This window comes from Eucalyptus grandis, chromosome 11 (genome assembly GCF_016545825.1).
Source record: "Eucalyptus grandis isolate ANBG69807.140 chromosome 11, ASM1654582v1, whole genome shotgun sequence".
In the NCBI taxonomy this organism is placed as follows: domain Eukaryota; kingdom Viridiplantae; phylum Streptophyta; class Magnoliopsida; order Myrtales; family Myrtaceae; genus Eucalyptus; species Eucalyptus grandis.
This window is the reverse complement of record NC_052622.1, coordinates 30225238-30232739: the sequence shown is the minus strand read 5'-3', so window position 1 is coordinate 30232739 and position 7502 is coordinate 30225238. Positions and strand designations below refer to the sequence as shown.

Below are 7502 nucleotides of genomic sequence, written 5' to 3'. Positions count from 1 at the left end.
TTTTTCTTTGATCTAGTGACATAATCACAAAAAAAAAAAACATAAATTCACACGACTTGATATGTTTAACTCGATGCGTTTTAACTTTCAGCACAGAATAGGTAGTAAAATTTTGTTCACCATATTTCTCATATGGAGAGATTAGAGATCAGTTAAACATCAATATCCCCAAAATTTATACGGAATTACGACGCGTGCGTCGGTAAAACACTTTTTTCTGCTCAACGTTCCACGTGCATTGTTAACCACGAATCCTGAGAAGCGGTGTCGTTTTGCTTTTGGGCTTGGGCTACACCTAGTTCCATCGATTGATTTTGGGCCCAGTTGAGCTAAGCCACGACCCACTTCATCTCATAAAAGCGTATGAGAAGGTCCTGCCCGCCCTACTTTAGAACGGGTCCTGACCCGGACAATTCATATGTATGTTTCGGGTAATAACCGACCAACGATCCGAACTCGTGAAGTCTGAATATATTTATCGAATAAAATAAGCTTAATGAAATTGTCCATTGTTCATTTTTTTTTTTTTTTTTTTTGGAGTAAATCATGTCTAGGATGGTATTATTGATTGAGTTATTGTTATTGATAATTGATATTCCTTAAATATGAAAACAAAAAAAGTAAGGTATACCAAAAAAATCCTTCTTTGCACTCTCTCAGTACAAAATTTTGCTTTCAATTCGTTAAGTTTGAAAAATTGAAAAAGAGAGAGAGAGATAGAGTTACACGTGCATTATCCACATAATATATTCGTATTAAATATGGAAATAATAACCTACGTCATCGAATAACAATGGACATGTCAATATCTTTATTTATTTTTTCCATTTTTAATGTAGAAGGATAAAAAGATAGACATATTAACTCATCAATTTTAAAAATCAAACTCGACATATAAATAGTGTCTGATTTGTCGTTTGAGCAAATTGAAGGCCACATTGAACATTTACTAATAGCTTAGGGATTAAATTAAATAAATAAATAAAATCAAAATTTGGGAGCTATTTGTTTCTTTTTATTTTTTGAGTTGGCCCAAGAAAAAGATAAGTCGAAACGATTTCATGAAGGAAAGCTCGAGAGCGTTCTCGTCTGCTCGAACTGCCACATGTTTGGGAATGCAGTGGAAACTTCGCGGAGGGAGAGAGTCACCTAAGAAGCACCGACACTCTCCGGAAGCCTTCGTGTTGTGTCCGACACTTCGACACGTGTCCGACACGCGGTCAACGAGTGTCGGGAAATCCGACACGTGGTCAACTCTTTCTGACACGCGAGTCCGAATTCCGACATGCGATTTCAACACGCATGAGGTCAATTTTAAAAATTTTCAATACTTGAGGGGTCAAAATATAAATATATGAAAAAACAATGAAAATAACAAAAATAAAGAGGAAAGAAGAAAATTCTCACTCTTAAGTTTCTCACTTATAAGTTTTGACCTTCCCATAAGTGACAATGGAACTTCCCTCTTATCGTCGGTGTCGCTCTGCCACCCTCGCAGACTTAAAGTTGTGATTTTTTTTTCTTCTTTCCGCCTCTCACAGGCATCGCCTGCGAGTTATCTTTTTTGGTTTATGTCAGTAGTTTGTGAGTTATCTCTCACATTTTCCATGGCGAATTTAGTTATTTCCCTTGTCCTGGATTTTTATTTTTCTCAAACCTTGTTTTGTAGAGGAGTTCCAAGCCAGTCTATATCATGAACTCCGAACTCTATCTGGGACTATAAGAAATCTCACTAATCTCCGACAAGTGTAAGAAAACAAGACATGTTCCTTCAAATTTACTCTTTTATGTTTGCAATTTTTGAATTTCTCATTCAATCTCTGTCAAATTAAAACAATGGATGATATTAACAAATGTTGGATTAATATTTTTAGTATAAATTAATTATATGCTCTTTTTATTATTATTATTTTGGGTTAATACCCTGAAAAACCCAAACTGGTAAATCTGTGACAAATTTACCCCGACTGACTATAAAAAACCCTAAACTGGTACATTTATGACAAATTTACCCCAAACTAATTTATTCGACTGCAAAAAACCCTAAACTGGTAAATTTGTGACAAATATACTCTCTGCTAAATTGGATTAATACCATAAAAAAATCACAAAAATTGTAAACTGTGACAAACGGAGCGTAAAATCCTAAATTGGTATACCGATTAACTGTCACGTGTCATTTAACTTAATAATTTGAGAATAAAATTTAACGAAAACTAATATAGGGTGAATTTGTCACAAGTGTACCAGTTTAGGGTAAATTTGTCAAAGGTATACCAGTTTGGGGTTTTTGGTGGTCGAAAAAATAGTTTGGGGTAAATTTGTCACAAGTGTACCAGTTTGGGGTTTTTCAGGGTATTAACCCTATTATTTTTTGCATTTATATATAAAATATATATTTAATATATAACGTGTCGGAACGTATCGGAATTTTCTATTTTTTTAGAAATGACGTGTTGGCGTGTCGTGTCGTGTCGTGTCGCGTGTCGCGTGTCCGTGTCCGTGTCGGTCCTACATAGAGAGTCACACGGTGAGAAAAAAGTCAAAAGGAAGAAGCATTGCATATAACTAAAAGAATAATCAAATTAATACACGAAATACGCATGATTAATGAAGTTAATTGAGAGTTAGGCAAACAGATAGCGTATTTCATAAAGAAGTGTTTGTTTCCAAGACTTCATTTGTTCACGAAAAAAAATATATTTGAAAGACATTTTCATAAAATGATCATATGTATCACTTAAAATAATCAATTACTAGAAATTATTTTTATAATCGAAAAATAAATATTTTTTGTTCATTTATTTTTACAAGTGATATAAGAGATGATTTTTTGAAAAATGCTTTTTAAATCATTCATTTTCTGGAAAATGAACGAAGCTTAAATGACCCCCCCCCCCCCAAAAAAAGAGGTTAATTTGAAAAAAAAAAAAATTGTTAAATAATCTACTTTTACTCTAGTCCTAAATTTAGGTTTAGTCTCGATTCTACCTCATTTTTTTTTTTATCTTGGAAAAAATCCCAAACTTTAGGTTTAGTTGTAAATTTACCCTAATATATATATATATATATATATATATATATATATTTTTTTTTTTTTTGGTTTTAGAAAAAATCTCAAACTTTAGGTTTAGTCCGAAATCCACAATGAACTTTTCTTTTGTCTTAGATAAAAACCCCAAATTGTAAGTCTAATCTCGATTCTATCCATTTTTTTGTTGAAAAGAAAATCATCTACTTTTACTCTAGTCCTAAATTTGCTCCCATTAGCCGTTTGTCTAAAAACCGTGATTAGTCGCCTCTAATTTTTATATTCTATAACTGTTTTATTTTGAAGATAATTTTCTATGTCGCCTTGTCGATGTATAATTATTATCAATTTGGAAATGCCATATTAAGGTGGGACTGGACTATGAGATAGATTTGAAAATAGATTAAAAATTGGTGATTTTTTTTTTTTTTTTTAGACAGGAAAATTTTGGGGCGGGACTAGACCTTTGGGGGGTTCGGGGCAAATTTAGGATTTAGGTATTTTAGGGAATTGGCCCTCTTATTATTAGAAAGTCGTGAAAGGCGTGCGAGGGAACGAGAATAGGACCGGGGGTTCTGGAAAACTCCAACGACCCCCACCCACGCCCCACGACATAAAGATGACTGGAAATCCTCCAAATCCCCCGCGTCAGTTTCCTCCTCATTCGTGGCCAGCAAGCTTTATCCCTTCTCGCGTCGTCGTCCTTCCCCCCCTCTCTCTCTCTCCACCGTTTGCCTCGGCGCCGCTTCGCTTTCCCGTGTTTCTCTCAGGTAATCTCTCTCTCTCTCTCTCTGGGTCGCGTCCTGCGCGGCGGTCCTGGCAATTCTCCCGACCGGAGGCGTCTCGCGGGCGGGGGTTGGGGAACGGGTGCATTCCGTTCGAGAATGGGGTTTCCGTTCGCGAATTGAAGCATTCCCGTTTTCGATTTGCGCTCGGATCGATCGGTTTTGCGTGCGTCAGCTAAAAAGATTCGAGCCGCGTTTCCCACGTGAAAGTCTAGATTCTTCGTGGCGTCCGCGTCTTGCATTTTATGTTTGCTGCTATGCAAATTTCTGCGGTTAGATTCCACCGATCTCTGTATCTTCCGTTTGGGATATTGGTTTGGGCGCGCGGGGGGATTTAAGCCGGCGATTGTTTAGCTGTCCGGCGAATGCGGGGTGAAAGGGAGTCAATTCTGTTTGGTCAGACTGTGAAATCGTCTTGGGCTTGGCATACGAACTTACTGCAGTCTTTTGTTTGAAGCGTATAGCAGAATATCGTCCCAGAGGATGATGGTTTGTCAGTTGTTTATATAATCAGGTTCTGATCTGAATGAGATGGTTTGCTGTTGGTTCAATTGGAAATTAGACATGATAATTTTCTTCATCGAATCTTGGATCCCCTTAATTGGTATACTCTCTCTCTCTCTCTCTCTCTCTCTCTCTCTCTCTGAAAGGTGTAAAACGAAGTTGGTCATTCGGTTAATTTTGCTGAAAAAATAGCTGCACTGCTGCAATGCATTATCTATAGGCAAAAGTAGTCAGTTCTTGTTTAGTTTCTCAGTGTAGTTGTGACTTGTGAGGCCTTGCTTTATTACTTGCGTGGCTGTAGTGCTGGTTTTAATGATGTTGGTCCTTTGATTTGTTTAGTCCTTGTAGGTGACACTCTCACTGTCCGCATTTGGGAGTTTTGAAACTCATATGGCTGAGGTAAATGAAACGTTTCAGTGGCATACTTTGGTTTCTCGTATCTGTTGGTGCATCGTGTGAATGTAGTGACAAATTATTCTGAATATGGCAGGAGGGTCACAGGGTTACTTTGAATGTGTATGACCTGAGCCAAGGTCTTGCTTGACAGCTTTCCACATCTTTCTTGGGAAAGGCGATTGAGGGCATCTGGTAAGTGGATTGCAGTCAGAGGAGGGAAAGATGTCTATTTGTTAAGTCTTCTTGTTCTCATGAAAATGCTGCTTCTGGGTGCACAAGCTCCAAGCAGTACATCTTGAAATTGTATTTTAAGCTGCTTCTGGTATTTTATTATTGTTGTTTTTTTTTTTTGTGGTCGCGGAAAAAGAGGGGTTGGGGGGCGGGCAAATAGAGACGTTATTTAATTTGGATCTTTGGTACTGAAATTCTTTTCATCTTAGTGTTTCTTGATGATATTGAGTACTCTTGCTTTGTGAGGGGTCCATGTCTATTTGGCCTGCAGTAAGCTGCATTGATGAATGAAGGAGGAATTAATTGAAGGTTTATATGTTGGTCAGTTAGAAATTGTTATTTAGCCAATTGGGTTTCAGCAACTTGTGAGACGAAGCACGATTGACCTCATGTGTTACATTTAATCTGGATTTTTTTTTAACCAGAAGCAGGGGCAACATGACATGCCTTTCCCTTTAGAAAAAAGAAAAGCCAGTATGCAGATCTCTTTATCTTACTGACATCAATGATTTGAATTTTTTCGAACACAGGCATACTGGAGTGGTAGTGTATGGTAATGAATACTACTTTGGAGGAGGTATACAGCATGCTCCTGTTGGGTCAACGCCGTATGGTACTCCCATTCTTGTTGTAGAATTGGGTGTCACACATGTGCCAGAAGATGTGTTCGAGATGTATTTACAGGAGATCAGTCCTTGATACACAGCTGAAACATATAGCCTGCTCACTCACAATTGTAGCAACTTCAGTAATGAGGTAGCCCAATTTTTAGTGGGTTCAACCATTCCAGACTATATTTTGCAGCTTCCTAATGAGGTCATGAGTAGCCCAATGGGTGCTTTGATATGTAAGTCCATTTTAACTGTGATACTTGATTTCTGTTTCTAGTGTTTCTGGCCAAGATGTTCCCTCAATTGTGTGTTGACTTCTTTTTCCATAAACTAAAGGAATTGGTTGGATTAACATGCTGTTGCGCTACGCTAGTAGTGTGATACAACTGGAAATCACCTGTCCTATTCTCCCTATGATTGAGTTTGGATATGGGCCCCACTATGCCTGTAGGTTGTATATTACTGTTTGTTATTCCTCAGTGTGCTGAGTGATTATCTGGTGTTGTGATGAACCATAGTTCCTCTATGAAATAAGGGAGATTTCTGCATGTGATGTTGATTGAGTGTACTTGCTCTTGCTTTTTTTTTTGGGAGAACATGGGGATGAGATACCCCTACATGGATTATCCATTTGGTAGGTGACTGCACGGCAATATTGTCTTCATGTCATGTGAGGGAAGGACCTCGCTCTTTTCCTTCTCATCTTGGAATTATAAAAGGGCAGGTGATAGGCACATAGAATCTTGCCCTGGAACATTTTGAGCATGATGTATCCCTACAAATTATTGCATGTTTGTGAGAGATTAAGTTGAAGGGGTGGTAAAAGTTCTCAAGTCTGGCAATCATCATCAAGGTTAACGTCCTCCTTTTTTTTTTGGTCATAAGGTCAACGTGCTCTAGTTCCTCATATTGTTGCGGATGTCGTCGCGTATTGTTTGGTTCCTTGTGGTGGCTTTGGGATTTCTAAATTGTATAACCGGGGTCTGCTGCTTGTGAATGTGTTCCATTGAATGACATACTTCTGGTTTTTACTGCAGTGCCTATGATACAGAACCTGGAGACGACTTTGACAGCGGGAGCCGTTCCTCAACTTCCACAATTTAGGCTTCCATCCTCGACCCCCGATGTTACCAAGTCCTTCGGCAGTACTCCTAGTGCACCTGTGAAGAAAACCAAAGCCACAGATGTGGATAAGAAACAGCAATCTGGGGAGTGTGCTAAGGAGTCTAAGGATGAAAAAGCCCTAGCTGCAAGTGATTCTGCCGCTGCAAAAGTCGATCCTGTACCAGGAGATCCTCTGGGAGATGCACGGAGCAAGGTGCAGGAGGAGATTACTGCAGAATTTGCGGCAATCATGGCAAGTGGAACGTTGCGCGCAAGTGAAGCCGCTGCACTTGCCACCAAGAGGGTGATGCAAAGATATGGGCACATGAACATTGCGATGTCGAGCTAAAATGAACTGAAAAACAACGCATCATTATTACTAGGAAAAAGTGTGTTTACAAATGCAGTAGACACAAAGTGATTGATTATCATGAGACTGAATTGGTCGGCTCCACCCTGATGTAAACCGATTTCATTGTTCGAATTATTAACAGAGACGTTTTCTGCGTATGCCTTCGATTTTGAAAGCCAGATTAGCGGGTGGAACACACGAATGAACCTTGCATTCGCACTTCGTGTTTTTTCCTATACTTTGATGGCTGTAGGATGTGTTTCTACAGCCCCTACCAAAATGTACTTGTTCCCAACGCATGTCAATTGAAGAAGCGATGCCTATCGCTTACGTGGCGATGTCCCTTTATTCCCAGATCGGAGCGCCTCTAATTCGGGTTTCCTTTTCTTTTTTTTTTTTAAATAATTTGGTGGAGGCTCTTATTAATTTCTTTTAGTATCAATTTCTATTAGTCACTACCGTAGTTTCTGGTCCACATGCCCGGCCTG

The 7502-nt window shown here is 38.7% G+C and overlaps 1 non-coding gene across 1 annotated transcript; it reads left to right on the top strand.

The window, feature by feature from the left end:
• Window positions 1-3674: 3674 nt before the first annotated feature.
• Window positions 3675-7243, top strand: LOC104425740. Its single transcript, XR_005547473.1, has 6 exons — window positions 3675-3801; window positions 4331-4420; window positions 4660-4719; window positions 4811-4908; window positions 5478-5794; window positions 6596-7243. It is a non-coding gene; the product is annotated as a hypothetical protein (transcript).
• The last annotated feature ends 259 nt before the right edge of the window (window positions 7244-7502 follow it).